This window comes from Lissotriton vulgaris, chromosome 5 (genome assembly GCF_964263255.1).
Source record: "Lissotriton vulgaris chromosome 5, aLisVul1.2, whole genome shotgun sequence".
Taxonomy (NCBI): Eukaryota; Metazoa; Chordata; class Amphibia; order Caudata; family Salamandridae; genus Lissotriton; species Lissotriton vulgaris.
The window spans coordinates 571,088,617-571,106,613 of NC_141693.1; positions in this window are offsets into that span (position 1 = coordinate 571,088,617).

The window sequence follows — 17,997 nt, forward strand, 5'->3', positions numbered from 1 at the left end:
TGGCATTGTTTGGACTGCTCGTTTTTAGAGCGCATCTATTAGAAATCAGTGGCCTTAGTTCTAACTGATGACAGAGACTTGAGACATTTGTTTTACCTGAGAACTTCCTGAAACTACGTACCACCATTAAGATTAAGTGCATCATTTTTATAACCAAGTGATTATCGTGCAACTGCCTTATTTACCTTGCTGAAACTAGATAAAGTTATATATTTTTATAAAATATACTTACCTGTGTGGTCTCAGTTTGTGGTGGATTGGGGATTATTGTTGTGTTAAGTGCAAATGTTATCCACATTGCCTCAGTTTAGCCTAGACTGCTCGCGCCATGCTACCTAGAGGGTGAGCAGGGGTTATCTCAGAGGGTTATTCCTTCACCCTGACTAGAAGCAAGGGTCCCTACTTGGCCTAAGGTACTTACCTCTGCCAACTAGAGACCCCCAGCTCTAACAGCAGCGATGCATGGAGTTCTGGGTCGTTGGAATATATTCGCAGCGGTGCAAGATTTCTTGGCACACAGCTACATTGAAAACCCACCGAGTTGTCCTCTTATGGTACTAGAGGCTCCGGTACTTGAAGAGCATGTATGTTCTTTTCCTCTATTGAATTGGATGGTTGAGTTGTTTTCGGATGATAACAGTGACTTCCTTTTAGAAGTGGTTGCTTCTTATTTCGCCTACTCAGTTTTAGGATGACTCTATGGAAGCCATTGACGTCTTAATTTTTTTTCTCTCTCTATCTTTCTGACCTTTTATGGACTTCTTTTTCTATATAAACAGACCTATTGGCTTTACTAACAGTGGACATTACAATTTCGTGCTGTTGAGATTTTAGTTTTTTATGTGGACTACATTTTTTTTCCTCACCTACTCGATTTCGAACTAAACATTTCATTGAACTCTGATTTCAACAATTGAGTTGCTTATCTTATCCTATCTTATTTGATACGTACTCGGAGCAATGTAGGATAATATATGGTTAAATGTGCCCTGATTAATGTGTTAAGTTAACATGAGTTTTTTATGAGTTTAAACGCCATTTTTCCTTTCTGCTGCTTTTTTGCGCCTGACACACATCTGCTGCTTTACTTTTCTGCCTAGTGAAATGTTTTCGATTCATACGAGAATAATATGTTGTTACACTGATATCAGCCTTGCTTGTCGAGCTGTATCTGTACAGCGACTACTGAAACCTTCAAAGATATCTCAATACAGTAGTTGTTTTCAACACTGATTTTCGAACGTCCCTACAGGTAACATACATGCAGCTACAGCCAAGTTTTTGCTTTTGGCGCGTTTTTTATTTCCTTACACAAGAGCATAACACAAACTTGATGGTGCTTCGCATGCAGAGAGCTGATTGCTAATGATGTGATCTCTAACCACTAGCATTTTCATATATGGTTGCTCTACTTAAAGTCAAAAGACACCTTCTTAGATATAATATAATATAATATACTTGCTCGGGAGGGTGTGGAATAAGTTTTGTTAAACCCTATTCATTTGGCATCATACTATGCTTGCACCGTTTGTGTTCTATGGACTAGTAACTATGCTGATTACTTTGTTTCTTATAATATGTTTACTCGTATTAGATAAGATACTTCACTTGAAAGCACTGCATTAGAGAATAAACATTTCAAATATGCACGTTCCCTCTTTTAATCCATATTCTGGACTGAAATTATTGTATACTGAAAGAGTATTTATGTGTTCCACGTAACCTCAGCTGTACTAAGTTCATGCTGTGCATTGTCGACCTGAGTTACTCATAGTACAACCCGCGGGCCTGTGATGGCCCGTCAAGCCTTTCTTGGCGGCTCGCGGACCATGCAGACAATCGTACCTCTACTAAAAAAATAATTTATTAGTGTTACCAAACACTGCCGCAGTTGCGCTTCACTCAGACTGATAATCACTGCTCCCCCGCTTCTACAGAGCAGAGGCTTTGTCGTATTTCACTTCTTATCGCCCTTTCATCTCCACTCTGACAATCACTTCTCGCCTAACAAGTGAAGTATGACAAACCCTCTACTCTGTGGAGCCGAGAAAGCGGTAATTGTGAAAGTGGAGATTCACTGGCGCTTCAAAAAAGCATCTCAATTATATAAATGGTCTTTTGAACACCAGCCAAGTACTTTGTTGCGACTATCTGTGTGTGCCTGCAGAGCAAACTGTCTCATCCCGGACTGAAGGCAGACACAGACAGACACACACACACTAAGATAACACAGGGGGATGGAGACGGAAAGCAGGAGGGAGATAAAGATGGAGACAGACGGCAGGAGGGAGAGAGATCTATGTATACTCGGTCTGCTACCTCAATGTATGAAGGCATCTACTCCACGGACCTATGTACAACCTCATGGTCACAAGTTTTCATTTTACTTTACTCGGCCCCCTCCCCCTCTCACCCCACCCCCAGCAGTGCAGCCCTCGGCCACAAACCACACTGTAATTTTATCCTCTGACATAAAGTTTATGAGTACCTTAAGCATTGGCAGTTTATGATGACCAATAAGTGACTGAATGCTAGTCTGGTAGAGGATTTTTGGGTACTAAGGTGAGTTTTGCGACATCGTAATTCACTGAGGTTCCATACCTCTATGCACAGTTCTTTCTGAGCACGGAATCTCTGCGACAGTCTGTTAGACCTCTTACTTGCTTAAAAGAATTACCATGTATCTTTTCACAACGACGAGGCCTAAGAAACATGCTGCCTAAGATTTTCAAGCAGTGCATACCATCTTGCCTAACTAACTTCAACAATTGTTTTTTTAACACATTAACTAAGCAAACTATTCACCCAGATTCATTTAAAATGAAACTTCACTCACAGTTTCATCTAACACACATGGCCATTTTACATGCAATCTACCATGTCTCTGTCTATCTACACTATATGTATCTCTACTCATACCATCTCACCACCTTTGCTAGCAAAAAATGCCCCATATATATGTATGCAAGAGAAAACATTCCTTTCTCATTTCAACACCACACCCTTCCTCTTTTTTGCAAGTAACAGACCGAACAGACATGCTATCTAACATTCTGTACCAGTACATTTCACGAAGAGTAACTTAATTCAAAAAATGACTTTGTAACACATCAACTGACATAATTTTTCATCCACATTCATTGAAAAATAAACTTAATTCACTATATAATTTTAGACAAATGACGACGGTATCACATGTATTCTACCATTTCTCTCTCTACCTGCACTATCTGTGTCTCTGCTAATACCATTTCTCGATCTCCAAACCAACTTTACAGTTTACATAAAAAGGCTTCCAAATCACTCAAATAATTACTGTCTGTTTTAAACACATTTTATATACCATTTATTCAGTATACCAAAAATAGTTGCAAAACTATAATGGACAGTTGAAAGAAAGAAACTGAAGAAAGAGAATAAAGAAAATGAACTGACAGCAGGTGCGCAACCCCCATTAGATTCACCGGACTTCAGCCCCCCCCGTCGGGTGTGGCAGCCCAAGATAAGATAGATCCCAGGTACACACAGAGCCACACCTGAACGTTTCACATGTCTGTAAAGAACCATTTGAATGTTAATAAGGCCTTGCAGTTGTTTCACCCCTTCTAAGAGCCCCTGCAGCTTCACTCTGCCTACTGATTAAACGTTCAGGCCCCCCTAACAAAAAGTTTTGTTAGCCCCCCCGAAATTTCGCTCCAGTTCCGCCTCTGACTGACAGTGAATAAAAAGAACTAACAGTAAGGGATTACATAAGAAGATGACTGAAGAGCACTGAGCTTAATCAAATTTATTAATAGAAATTTAAAACTAGTAACTGTGAACAAATAATGTATATAAAGAGTGAGGAAACGAAATGGAAGAGTAGTAGACAAAATAGAAAACAGTGCCAAAGTAAAAAATGAGGTTAGTCAGAGACTGTGAGGGAAATAAACAATTATAGTGACTAAACCACAATTTATGGTGAATCACAATAAAAACAATTAGAGACTCACCTTTACCAATGCTTTATAAGATGTAGAACAGTGACGGTCACAAAACAGATATTCGTTTGAAGGAACTCTCAATAATGCTTCTATCACTGCAACCAAAGATTAATGGCACAGATTTCCTCTCAATACAGACTCATATATGTCTGTTCAACCAATCATATTTGTTCCCGCACAATTTTAAAATCAAATTAACATTTCAGTTGGTTGTCCCTTTCAATATTTTCAAAGTCACATAAAGGTCACTCTTCACCCTCTGCCTTCTCTGGCTGTTACCATGGTAACACCTCATTCTGCACCTGGCTGAAGGCACAGGTCAAAAGTTCATATCTCAATGTTCCAAAGAAAACCAACAAGGCTGATTTCCCTCCAAACACACTTGCTTATCCACTCCTTTGTTACATTTCATTTTTTTTCACAACCAATAACATTTTTCGTTTTAAAAAAACATTAACATGCAACCTAGTCTTCAATCTTGAGTTATAAGAATCAACCAATCATTTTTAGTTTTTCAAGTACACCAAACCTCATCCACTTTTGTATCCTAACTTTCAGCTTCTAACTGCCATTCCACTTCCAGAACCCATCGGAGTACTACTGCGTCTGCCTTGAAAATGAAGGTTTGGCTTTAAAGACACAGCTACATTCACTGGAGTGAAAATTATGCAGCAAACAGACGAATTTACTACCTTGATTTACCAAATGTGGACATTATGTGGATTGGCCAAAGAGGATTGAGATGTCACCAACTGATACCATTGGTGAAAACTTTTATGCATCTCCCAGAACCTGACCTTATAATTGTGCACTGTGGTGGAAATGATCTAGGCACATTGACTGGGGTAGGTCTGGAAATGCTTCTAAAGGACACCTTTCGGCAATTAATGACACTTTTTCCTCGAACTGTCTTCGTGTATTCCAATATATGCCAAAGACAGAAATGGAATTGGTCCAATCAACATTGTTCACAGATTGAGAAAGCAAGGAAACATGTAAATAAATCTGTTTCTGCTTTCCTCAGAGAATATAGCATGGGTTCTATATACCACAACAACTTGCTTTACAACATGCAAGGCATCTATAGGAGAGATGGTGTTCATTTCACGGATGAGGGGAAAAGAATCTTCCTCTGTAACATGAGACTCTGCATCGGTACTTACTTATAAGTACAAAAAAACTCAATTAACACAACGGCTCTTTTTAGAGCTACCTTACATCTAAACACTCAAACTTGTAATTTATCTCCATCTTTTTTTATTTTTTTGTTCGCCGTGCGCGACCGAGTGTGCGCACCCCGCATGTTTTTTGCAAAAAAAAGCTACTTTTAGACTTTTGGGGTCCTTAATAAACCCCCTGAGGAAACCTACGAGATCAAACAGTCTCCACCCTGCTCCCTTTCCATGCTCTCCACTATAGTTTTTCACACTCTTCTAAATAACAGTGCGCGACCGGGTGCGCGCACCCCACAACTTTTTTTGCAAAAAAAAAAGGTTTTTTTTCGCTTTCAGGGTCCTTACTGCACCCCCTGAGAAAACCTACGGGGCCGGACAATCTCTACCTTGTCCCCTTTCCATGTTCTAACCCTTTGTTCTGTACAATATATTCACTCGCACTAACAAAATAGCGGTTAACACTTCCTGATTTCCTCCGAATCGAATGTTGACAGACGTCAAACACCAAATAAGAGTACTGCACGCGCATAGCCGCACTTGTGCGCGCACCCGTGCGCGCTTATAGATATATAATTGATTTCAACTTTAATTTTCTCAGCAACTACTAAACGGATTTACACCATTCAAAGAAAAGCGTAATCTGCGAGCCGGACTCTACCTTTTTACCAAATTTCTAAGAAATCCATTCAGCCGTTCGAGCTGTAGCCGTGTCTAAACGTCCTATGGAAAATAACATGGGGAAGACACGTTTTGGGACCCCCCTTTTATCTCAGCCCCCACTTGACGAATCCCCCCAAAACTTTCAGGGAAGGAGCGCAGCGGACCGAGCCATCTTCTTTCAGAAATTCGCAAAGATTCGTCCACCGGCGCCAAAGTTAATCCAAATAGAATGTTACGGATTTCCTATGCAAACTAGGTCCTAACTCTCAGATAAGAACATCAGCGTATCACCCACAAATAGATGTTTATGTGAACAATACAATGTCACTTTAAAACTTACCTTAAAAAAATGTTATCCACAGAGGGAAGGGAATGGGACATGCTTACCTCTTGCTCTCTTTGTCATCCGTAGTCAGACCCAGAGTAGTCTGGGCTGCTCCCCATCTGAGCTTCTTTATGGAAGACAGCCCAGAACACTATTGGAAATGACAAAGGAGGCATGGGAACATGAGACACAGGAGGACACCCAAAACCTTCTTGAGTATACCCAAGCACTCAGATCACATCTACAAAAACTGCGAGGTTTTGCTTCTGTCAATCTAGAACGAGCCCAAAGACGACAATAAACATACTACAACAGAAGGAAGAAATGGAGATAGCTTAACCTCCATGATTGGGCTCTTGAACACATACCATCCTCTCTACCTCATAAACAGACAGAGTGGAAAGGACCCTATGAGGTTATTGGCAAAATCTGTCTTACTACCTATCGGTTACGGTTGTCACCAAAAAGAACCCAAACCTATCATATAAATCTTTTAAAAAAATGGTTAGGGCCTCCTCCTAAAACTGTTCAAATAGCTTCACCTGAAAACACGCCTTTCTTCTCCTCTGTGAACTAAATAAACATAAAGAAAAATCTGAGCTCTGACCAAAACGAATCCCTCCCCCACCTTCTAGATTCTTCTTCTTCTTTTTTTTCTGATCTCCCTGGTAGAACCCCCTTAATTGAACATGCCATCACCACTCTGCCCCAGGGAAAGTAGTGAAACAGCGCCCCTATAGAATTCCAGCAGCCAGGAGGGACGATGCTATAAACGAAATAGAAACTATGCTAAAGCTAGGTGTCATTAAGCCATCCCATAGTAACTGGTCTTCTCCTATTGTCATAGTTCCAAAACCCGAAGGCTCCATCCACTTCTGCATAGATTTCAGAGTAATTAACACCATATCGAAATTTGACTCTTATCCATTACCTAGGGTTGATGAGCTAACTGAGAAATTAGGGGAAGCTCAGTACATAACTACAGTCGACCTCACCAAGGGATATTGGCGGGTCCCACTGAGACAGGAAGACCAAAAGAAAACAGCTTTTAGTACCCCCATTGGTCTGTATGAGTTCACGATGTTACCTTTCAGACTACATGGGCTCATGAATAAGGTACTCCATCAACACCAAGCTTATTCATCAGCATACATTGATGACATCATCATATTCAGTCCCAATTGGGAACACCATCTTTCCCATTGTAGAGAGGTATTTCAAGCACTCAAGATGGCAGGTTTGCATGTTAACTCCAAAAAGTCCAGGGCAGACTTCACCAAAGAAAAATATTTGGTATACCTCCTAGGGGACGGAGTCATTGCACCCCAACAGGAAAAGATTAAGGCTATCATGGATATTCCTTTCCCCACTACTAAAATGGTTATTATATATTTTCTGGGTTTAATCGGCTATTACCGTCGGTTTATACCTAATTCATCATCATCATCAAGGAATCTTTATTTCGGCTTTTGTCATAAAAGATGCAGGTTAAAAGTAAATACAATAATAGTGATAAAATTGATTAAGGAAAACACAGTAAAAAATAATAAAATATATCATAAAAGAATAGCATGCTTCTCAATATGGCAAACATATTAAAATTAGAACCACAGTAAAAGATTCATTCAATCATATGGGATCGGCACAATTCATTAAGATAAACACAGTATTATAAAATCAATAATGGAAGAATGGTGCCTGCTTACAGTATGTCATATGCACCTTAACATCCATTACCAGTCAAGCGTCTGCGCTTAGTCTACATGGCTAGCAGGAACCGTGAGACTGCAAAAACAATGGGACTGGAGATATCAGTTTTTAGAACTCTAAAAGCATATGTACACTGTGTAAAATCCACATTTTTGCACAAAGGAACTAGCCAGTACTTCCTGGGTTTGCTGTATACTGGGCAGAAGAAGAGTACACAAAGTTCCTCTTCTGAAATACAGCTACACCCAGGGCATTTTTTTATGGTAGAACCTGACCATTTGCTCATAAAAGCTCTTAGGGGTAAAGTGCCATATCTCCATTGGTAAACAGACAAAATATCGACTACAGAATATCGAATGGACAGAATATAGACATCAAAAATATCGTTTTGAAGGTAAGTAATGTAATATCGAATTTTAAAATATAGATATTCAAAATATCGAAGTAGATAATATAGGTTAAGAAAAATATCGAACTTTTAATAAAACATTTTTATAGTGTATTTTATGTGTTAAAAGTTTTTATTTATGTTATAATGTAATTTAATTAATGAATGTAATGTTATTTAAATTTTGCGTAATTAAATCTGTAGCGGGTTGTGGGTTTATAGGGGAATTGAATGGGAAGTAATTTATCTATAATTAATTAAATATGTAAATTTATTTATTGGTATTTGTTTATAATTAATTGTTAATTAATTTTTATTTTGTAATTAATTACATTTTAATTGCCAATGAATTTTATTTATTTGATTCAATGATAATTATGTTAATTTAACTAATTTAATTTCTGTAGCGGGTTGTGGGTTTATAGGGGAGTAGGGTGGGAAGTAATTTAATTTTAATTAATTAAATATGTAATTTTATTTATTATATTTGTTTATAATTAATTGTTAAAATATTCTTATTTGGTAATTAATTAAATTTTAATTGCCAAATAATTTTATTTAATTGATTAATTGATTGATAATTAGGTTAATGTAAGTAATTCAATTTCTGTAGTGGGATGTGGGTTAATAGGGGAATATGGTGGGAAGTAATTTAATTATAACTAATTACATATGTTAATTATTTTTGTGAATTTATTAGATTTCAATTGTTAAGTAACTGTTTAATTACTAATTAATTAATTGTTAATTTGTAATTAATTAGTATTAATAGATAACTAATTGTAATGATTAAATTAAATTAGTATTTGTAATTAATTAATTATTATATTATATTAAAGTGGTGATTACTTTTAATTAATTTTTTTATAGATATTAATATATATATATATATATTTAAATATTATATGAAGTATCTTCTTTCCCTACTGTTGCACTCACTGGAGTGGGAATAGTAATTTGTACCCCTACGCTATCCATTGCTTTCCCTACTGTTGCACTCTCTGGAGTGGAAATAGTAATTTTTACCCCTACGCTATCCAACGCTTTCCCTACTGTTGCACTCTCTGGAGTGGGAATAGGAAGTTTTACCCCCTACGCTATCCAACGCTTTCCTTACTGTTGCACTCTCTAGAGTGGGAATAGTAATTTTCACCCCTACGCTATCCAACGCTTTCCCTACTGTTGCACTCTGTGGAGTGGGAATAGTAATTTTTACCTCTACGCTATCCAAAGCCTTATCTACTGTTGAACTCTCTGGAGTGGGAATAGTAATTTTACACTTCCGCTATCCTACGGTAATAATATTGGATATTTTTTAATTATATATGTTAATATATATATATATATATATATATATATGTATATATATATATATATTCACTGAAAAAACCATAGGTTTCACACCAGTTATAGTTAGCTGGAAATTTTACTGATATAAAACCATTGAAATTCCCACGTTATAGTTAGATGGACTCACTATAACTTGCGCGTGCAATGCACTGCTGATGACATCACATATTACATCACTCATGACATGGTCAGTGACATCACTCATGACATCACTGATGACACCATCCAGTGAATGTGTGTCTTTCTGAAAAATAAATATATTTTATATATGTATATGTAAAAGTTGATGGAAGAATAAATGTTTAAATAAGTGTCTAAATGGATGGTTTTTAAAAATTGATTGGTTAACTGGCCTAATAAGACATCATCAGCAGTGCATTGCACGCGCAAGTTATAGTGAGTCCATCTAACTATAACGTGGGAATTTCAATGGTTTTATATCAGTAAAATTTCCAGCTAACTATAACTGGTGTGAAACCTATGGTTTTTTCAGTGAATTTAATAGGTTTTTTAAATGCTAATTCCTAACTATAACTGGTGTGAAACCTATGGTTTTTTCAGTGAATTTCATAGGTTTTTTAAATGCTAATTCCTAACTATAACTGGTGTGAAACCTATGGTTTTTTCAGTGAATTTCATAGGTTTTTTAAATGCTAATTCCTTTGTATATCGAGTTTCTAAACTTTTTTTTTTTTTACAATTTGCTGTTTTTTTTTAAGTATTCATTTTTTTTATATAATTTTTTTCTTTTGCGCTCTGGGTGCGCGCTCCGGGAAGCTTTCAGCTAAGCTCTCCTGTAAGCTTCTCCGAGAGCTCATCTGAAAGCGCACCCAGAGCGCAACTGTCGTTCGTGAAAAAAAAATATGAATGAAAAGTTAATAATAATGCAAAACATTTCGTACCATACAAATAAAATTTGTTTTTTTTAATATGGAAAATGATTATGCATTTCTATAAAAGATTGATGACGTCACTTCGGCGCGCAACGTAAGTGCCCTCGGAAGCGCCTACGTGCGCGGCGCCTAAACGCACGCAAAAGCGCCTACGATCGCGCCACGTTTGCGCCCCGGAAGCGCCTACGATCGCGCTGCGTAAACGCACCGGAAGTGCTCCGGAGCGCGCAGCGTAAACGCCTCGGGTCATGTGACCCTAAAATAACACTTTTCATTGGTTGCTAACAGTTTTTTTTTACAATGAATGAAATCCCCACCCATTTCCTTCACTTCTTCTTTCACTTTTGTGACTGAAAGACCTGCCTTTTTTGCTGCTCCATATTCCTGGATTCATCATGGCTGCCAGACCATCCAGCAGTGAAGATGACTCCAATGATTTCATTGATGAAGAGCCTCCTCAGCCGAAGGTCAAAGAACATTTCATCTGGAAATTTTTTAAGTTTCCAGCAGACCAGAAGAAGGTGAATGCACCAAAAGTAGAGTGCAGGATCTGCAAACAGGTCCTGTCACGGGGTAACCCCCAAAAAAAATACTCTTTTGGCAACTTCACCATGATTCGCCATGTGGAGAGGAGGCACCCCCAGAATTTTGCCCGGGAAAGTGTCAGGGCTCTGGCACAAGAGGTTCCCAGAGATGGGGCCTCTACATCAACAGGAGGAGCAACTTCTTCTGGAAGAGAACAATCGCAGGGGCAGGTAGCAAACATTCAACCTGCATTTAACCATGGGGTCGTCAGATGCAGATACTGCAATCAACTCCTCACCTATGGGGAGCAAAGTGTCCTGCTCATGGTTCGGGCATTGGAGAACCATCACTGCCCTTCCCACCCCTAATTTTTTTCTTTTCTTTTTGCTCATGTTGAGCAGTTTCTATTCCCTGTTTTTGTTCCTGTTCAGTTAAAAGAAGAAAACCAAAAGTTCTTTTCAGAACTACCTCCAATTCTCATCAAAGAGCTATAATCTTAAAAAATGAAGAGTAAGTGAAATATAGTGCATTGATAATTGAAAGGAGAATGAGTAAGAAAGAACAGAAAGGTATGAGAGGTGAAAGGAAGTGAAGTAGGAGGAATGAAAGAAGGTGAGTGTTAGAAAAGAAAGTTATGACACAGTGAATAAACTGGAGGCCTCATTTCTGAAAAGTGACGCATCGCTACGTGAAAACAGCGATGCGTCACTTTTCTGGACGCACTCCTTATGACATTCCAGATATGTCATATTTAATATATGACTAATCAATTCGCAAGGAGTTACAGATATGTCAGTATTTCTGACATATCTGTAAACACAAAAGTAACGCATTGCAGGAGTGCGTCACAAAAGTGACGCAACTCCAGTAATGTGTCCTTTCACATGGAAAAAGCACCATGTGAAAGGTTTGCTGTGAAGCAGGCGCAAGATTTTGGCGCAACTGCATCCTAAAAGTGACACACTGCGTCATTATTACCAAGCTTTTTGCAAGGAACACCCCCTCTGCATGCATTATACCTGACACTATTTTTTAAAAAGTGACGCATCTAGGTACATGGGTCACTTTTTAAAACTCTGCGCCATATTGTATCTGCATCAGGTATAATGTATGCAGAGGGGGCAATCCCTCGCAAAAAGCTTGGTAATAACGACGTACTGAAATCTATGAGATTTCTCTGCGTCACTTTTAGGATGCTGTTGCGTCAAAATCTTGCGCCGGCCTCGCATCACTTTTATGTTTACAGATATGTCAGAAATACTGACGTATCTGTAACTCCTTGCAACATGATTCGTCATACATTAAATATGACACATCTGGAATGTCATAAGGACTGTGGACAGAAAAGTGACGCATCACACCAGCAGTGTAATAAAATGTGCCTCGTTGCACTATATTTAAAGGATGCAACAGCATCCTAAAAGTGACGCAGTGAAATCTCAAACATTTCACTGCGTCGCTATTACAAAGCTTTTAGTGGGGGAACACCCCCTCTGCATGCATTATACCTCACGCAGATATAATGTGGCGCTTGATTTTAAAAAGTGACCCATCTACCTAGATACCTCACTTTTTAAATATAACGCAACGAGGCACATTTTTTTACACTACTGGTGCGATGCGTCACTTTTCTGTGCGCACTCCTTATGACATTCCAAGTAACGCATTGCTGGAGTGCGTCACAAAAGTGACGCAACTCCAGTAATGTGTCCTTTCAAATGTGGAAAGCAGCATGTGAAAGGTCTTGCCTCAGTCTAACACCTGCTGTAAAGCAGGCACAAGATTTTGACGCAACAGCATCCTAAAACTGACGCAGTGAAATCTCAAAGATTTCACTGCGTCGCTATTACAAAGCTTTTTGCGGGAGAACACCCCCTCTGCATGCATTATACCTGACGCTATTTTTAAAAAGTGACGCATCTAGGTACATGGGTCACTTTTTAAAACTCTGCGCCACATTATATCTGCGTCAGGTATAATGTATGCAAAGGGGGCATTCCCCCGCAAAAAGCTTGGTAATAACGACGTACTGAAATCTATAAGATTTCTCTGCGTCACTTTTAGGATGCTGTTGCGTCAAAATCTTGCACCTGCCTCGCATCACTTTTATGTTTACAGATATGTCAGAAATACTGACGTATCTGTAACTCCTTGCAACATGATTCGTCATACATTAAATATGACACATCTGGAATGTCATAAGGAGTGCGCACAGAAAAGTGACGCATAACACCAGCAGTGTATAATGTACCTCGTTGCACTATATTTAAAAAGTGACGCATCTAGATAGATGCGTCACTTTTTAAATATTGCATAAAAATGCGCATTTTTTTACACCGCTGGTGCGTCACAAAAATTGACGCACAAGAAGCGCAAAACTAACAGCGCAAGGCCTTCATAAATATGGTCCTGGATTTTCCCCGTGCTTCGCCGGTGCGCGTACCATGCGCTTCCCCCGCGCAAAACGAAAAACATTTTTTAATGCCCTGCAGGACCCTATTTTAGTCCCTACATCAAACCTAGGGGGTCAGAGGGGGTCTACTCTTCCCCCTTATGGTCATTTGCCCCTTTTTTTTTCAAACCCCTTGTGTCTCGATTTTACCGAGACACAAGATGGCGGCCGCTCCGGACTGTTTAGAATGTTTACAGACAACTGAGAGCCAATCAGCTTCCTGCGCGCAAGTCGCGTGTCGCGCCTGGAGCGCACTCCGGTGCGCGCACGGGAGAGCGCCTATAGATATATATATTTTTTTGAACCTAAATTACTCAAAATCCACTGGAGCACATATCTTGAGACATAGCAAAGGCACATCGGGCTACCAGTCCCTACAATTTTGCCAAGTTTCGTGGAAATCCATTCAGCCGTTCGGGCTAAAAGTGAAATCGACCGCCCTATGGAAATTAACATGGGGAAAACGCGTTTTGGGACCCCCCTTTTATCTCGGCCCCCGCTTAACGTATCCCCCCCAAACTTTCAGGGAAGGACCGGAACCCCGCGAGGCCATTTTCAGGAAATTTTCAGGCAGATTCGTCAACCGGCGCCAAAGTTATTCCAAATAGAATTTTGAGATTTAACATTGAAAAAAATCCTAACTATAACTACCTACTGGCGACCGCCAGTAGGTAATATATATATATATATATATATGTTTTAACAAATATGATTGTAAACATTTTTTTTATAACTTTAATTCATTATTTAATTTAATTTAAGTATTTTTAAGTATATTTTAGTAAATCATTTTTAATATTAATTTAATTTAACATTGTTTTTAATAAAGTCGATATTTTTACAAACTATTTTTTTGTAAACAATATTTTTTACTCGATATTTTTGTACTTACCTGTTTGTAGATACAAAGCGGATATTCTGTCTGTCGATATTTTGTCGCCGATATTTTTGGTAGTCGATATTATGTCCCTCGATATTATGTCAGTGATCCATCTCCATTGTAGGTAAAGTTTCTTTGATGCAATAGGATAGATAACCTCCATAAAATCCTCAAAAAGGTAGAAATCTTTAAATATAGAAAAAGAAGTAGTCAAGGTACCAGCTTGAGGACTAGACAGAGCAGCAGAGAGTTTATCATCGACAAAAATCCTGGTTAGCGTGGCGGAGCTTGCTGGCGTCCATGAAAGACGTGTGAGAGCTGAGCTCCTCGCCTGAGCCCCTTTAATATTCGACAAAGATATCCTTTTGACGCCTTGCTGGCCCTGGCAGGGGCAGATTTCGCATCTACGATCCCCAGAGCTAGCGGGGGCACCTTCCCGGATCGAAATCGGTGGTGGCATCGGTCAACGGACCGGCGGAGTTTGGCGTGGCGGACCAGGCCGCAATCCTCGGACTATCCTTGGAGTTGCCCGTCCTACGTAACACTACGTGCGGCGTGGCGTCCCTGTGAGGTCCCGGGCTGCTGGACTGCCTCCTATCCTGTGGTTCTCCTGGACTGGTTTGCACTGGTGCTTTGGCCATTGGACTCTGTCGCGCAGCTCCTACGAGTGTGTCAACTGTGTCTTGGCAGCGGAGGCCTGGGGCACTCCGGAGAGGCCCGGGAGCCCAGCGGCGGGAAATTGCGCCCTACGGACGCCGGCTGGCGGGTGACATTTCTACTTCGGCCTGCTTGTGGGCTGGAAGGACACTGGTGCCGGGACACGTTTTTGGAGTGTGCTGGCACTTTTTGGCAACCTGCGGTGAGACCTGCACTGTGGTGAGTGACTGGGGATTGAGATCGTCCCCCTGGCCTCGCCCGTACCACGCGGCTCGCGGCCGCCATTTTGACCTCCAATCTTTGCTACGCACCGGACTGATTAACGGAATTCGCTTCCCCGGCGCCCCCCCTGCATTGTGCCGGTGTTTGCTCTCTGACTCTCCCACACTGTGAGCAACGCCATGGGAAAGGGCGACAGAAACCAGCCGAAGCTCACGTTCGAGCAACGGAAGCCGAGGGGCGCGGAGGGGGCACCTCCGGAGACCTCGTCGCAGGCGGCTGATAGCTCGCTTTGCGCGGACATTCGCAAAATGCTCTGTACCATGGAAAAGGGCTTACAGGAGAGCATGTCTGCGATTGGCACAAAAATTGACGCTTTATCCTTCAGAATGGACCGGATGTCAGAGAGAGTGGACAAGCATGCTGAGAGGTTGGATATGGCGGAGCGTAGGCTGACGGAAGCGGAGGAAGCCCAGACGGAGTGGGATAAGGACCGTAAGCAGTTCGGTCGCCTGCTCCAGGTCATACAGGACAAAACGGAGGACTTGGAGGCTCGTTCACGGCGCTCCAACGTCCGCATCACAGGGGTGGCGGAATCCACCAATACTGGCAAGATGGAACTGTTCGTTGAGAAGTTGCTTCGCACGCTGCTGGGGGAGGACGTCTTCTCCCCCATGTTTATCATCGAGAGGGCCCATCGCACTCTGGGTCCCAAACCGCAGCCTGGCCTCCCACCGCGGCCAATCATTGCCAAACTTTTGAATTACAGGGACCGCGATTTGGCACTACGGCTGGCGAGGGAGAAAGGGGAGCTACAGTTTGAAGGCATGAACATTTCCCTCTATCCTGACTTCACGGCGAGAGTTCAAGAGGAACGGAAGCGCTTCGCTCCCTATAAGAAGCAGATGAGAGACATGGGGCTGGACTATGCCATGCTGTACCCGGCGAGACTCCGGATCAACAAACAGGGGCACTCGCACTTTTTCACCGACCCAGCGGACCTGAAAAAATCGCTTAAGGAATGGGCCAAGGAACAGCGCAACAGCCCGAGGGGTCAACGTACAGACGAGGAGGAGGCTGCGTCTCTGGATGGTCAGGGGTGATTTGTCCTTCGCCACAGAGCCAGGTTTGGCTGAGTCATCGTGAGTGATTGTGTTGCACTACAAAGCCCGATGTGCCTTTTCTCTGCTTGTCCGGACCGCGGTTGATGGGCCCGGAGTAGTGCTACTGAGTTGGGTTCTTGCTGACATTTACTGCTGTATTTCTGGTTTTGGGGGGGTGCTACCCGCAGAACATTGGGACTGGTTATCCACCACTCTGCTTACTTTCCTGCTGGGGCTGGGGCGGGGTGCCGAAGCAATGGGGGTGGGGCGGGGAGCTACGGTTGTACCTGGTCCTTGTCTGAGCGTATTATTGTCTGGCTGGGAACCTCTGCCTCTGCGCTTTCGGCTTTTGACTCTCTAGAGGGTCTTGTGTTTGTAGTGTGTTGTATCGGGTGGGTTCGGGGTGGGTAGTGCCATGCTCTGTCTGACCGGGTTGGGGTTGGTCGGCTGTGGGTGGGTAGTTGTTTGCTATGTTCTTATGCTGCTGCTAATATGGTGTGTAGGGTTCGGGGTCTGTTGGGAGGGGGATCTGTTTATACCGACTACTGCATTGTGTCTGCTGCATCGTCTGCTCTGCCCTACTGTTTTCTCTAGTCTGCAATGTCGACCGCTGAGTCTCTAGGACCAGAGAGCGCCCTGGGCTCTCTGCGATTACTGTCATGGAACGTGAGAGGGCTTAATGATTTCCGTAAACTCAGGAAGGTCTTGGCGTACTTGCAGCGCCACCGGATTGACCTCGCTTTGCTGCAGGAAACACATCTGCCACTGTCCAGTCCTATGCTGCAGATGAGGGGTCTTGGTTCCGCTTGTGTTGCTGCGGGGTTCACCACGCATGCTAGGGGGGTGATCACCTGGGCTAATCCCAAATCCCAACTGTCGCTAAAGCGGGTGGCGGTAGACCCTGAGGGGCGGTATGTGATTGCACGATGTGTGGGGAAGGGACATGATCTATTGCTGGTGAATGTGTATGGCCCCAACTACGATTCCCCAGATTTCTATGCTTTGCTGGCAGACAGCTGTAGGCAGTTTGTGGGCTCTAGAATGCTGTGGGGGGGGGGACTTTAACTTAGTGCTGAACCCAGAACTAGACAGATCGGCGGGCCCCACTAGATCCCCGGCTGCTTCGGCATTGCTTCTATTGTCGGAATGTGTGAAGCTTGACTTGCTGGATGTGTGGCGTCATAGACACTCAGGGCGGGGTGGGTTCACCCATTACTCGGCCTACCATAACCTCCATACACGTATAGACTACTGGTTTGTTTCCCGCTCCCTGCTTGATGCGGTGAAGGGGTGTACGGTGCTGCCTTGCACACTGTCTGACCACTCACCATTACTCTTGCTACTGGTTGCTCCTCCTAGGAGGATTCCCCCGTTTACCTGGAGGTTCCCCCCGTATTCCCTCCTAGATGAAGTTTTCAGAGGGGAACTGGCCGACGACATAGAGACCTATTTCTCAACTAATGTGGGATCGGTGGATAGCGTACAGGTGCTTTGGGATGCGTTTAAGGTGTACATCAGGGGGATGACTATGGCAAAACACTCTGGGGTGCTCAAGGCTATTAGGCGTCGGCTGCAACTCCTTGAAGCACAACTCTCCGATCTGGAACGGCAGGCGGGAGTCTCGGGTGCTGCCACAGACGCAGACACACTTAAGCCTTTGCTAGAGGAATTTCAAGA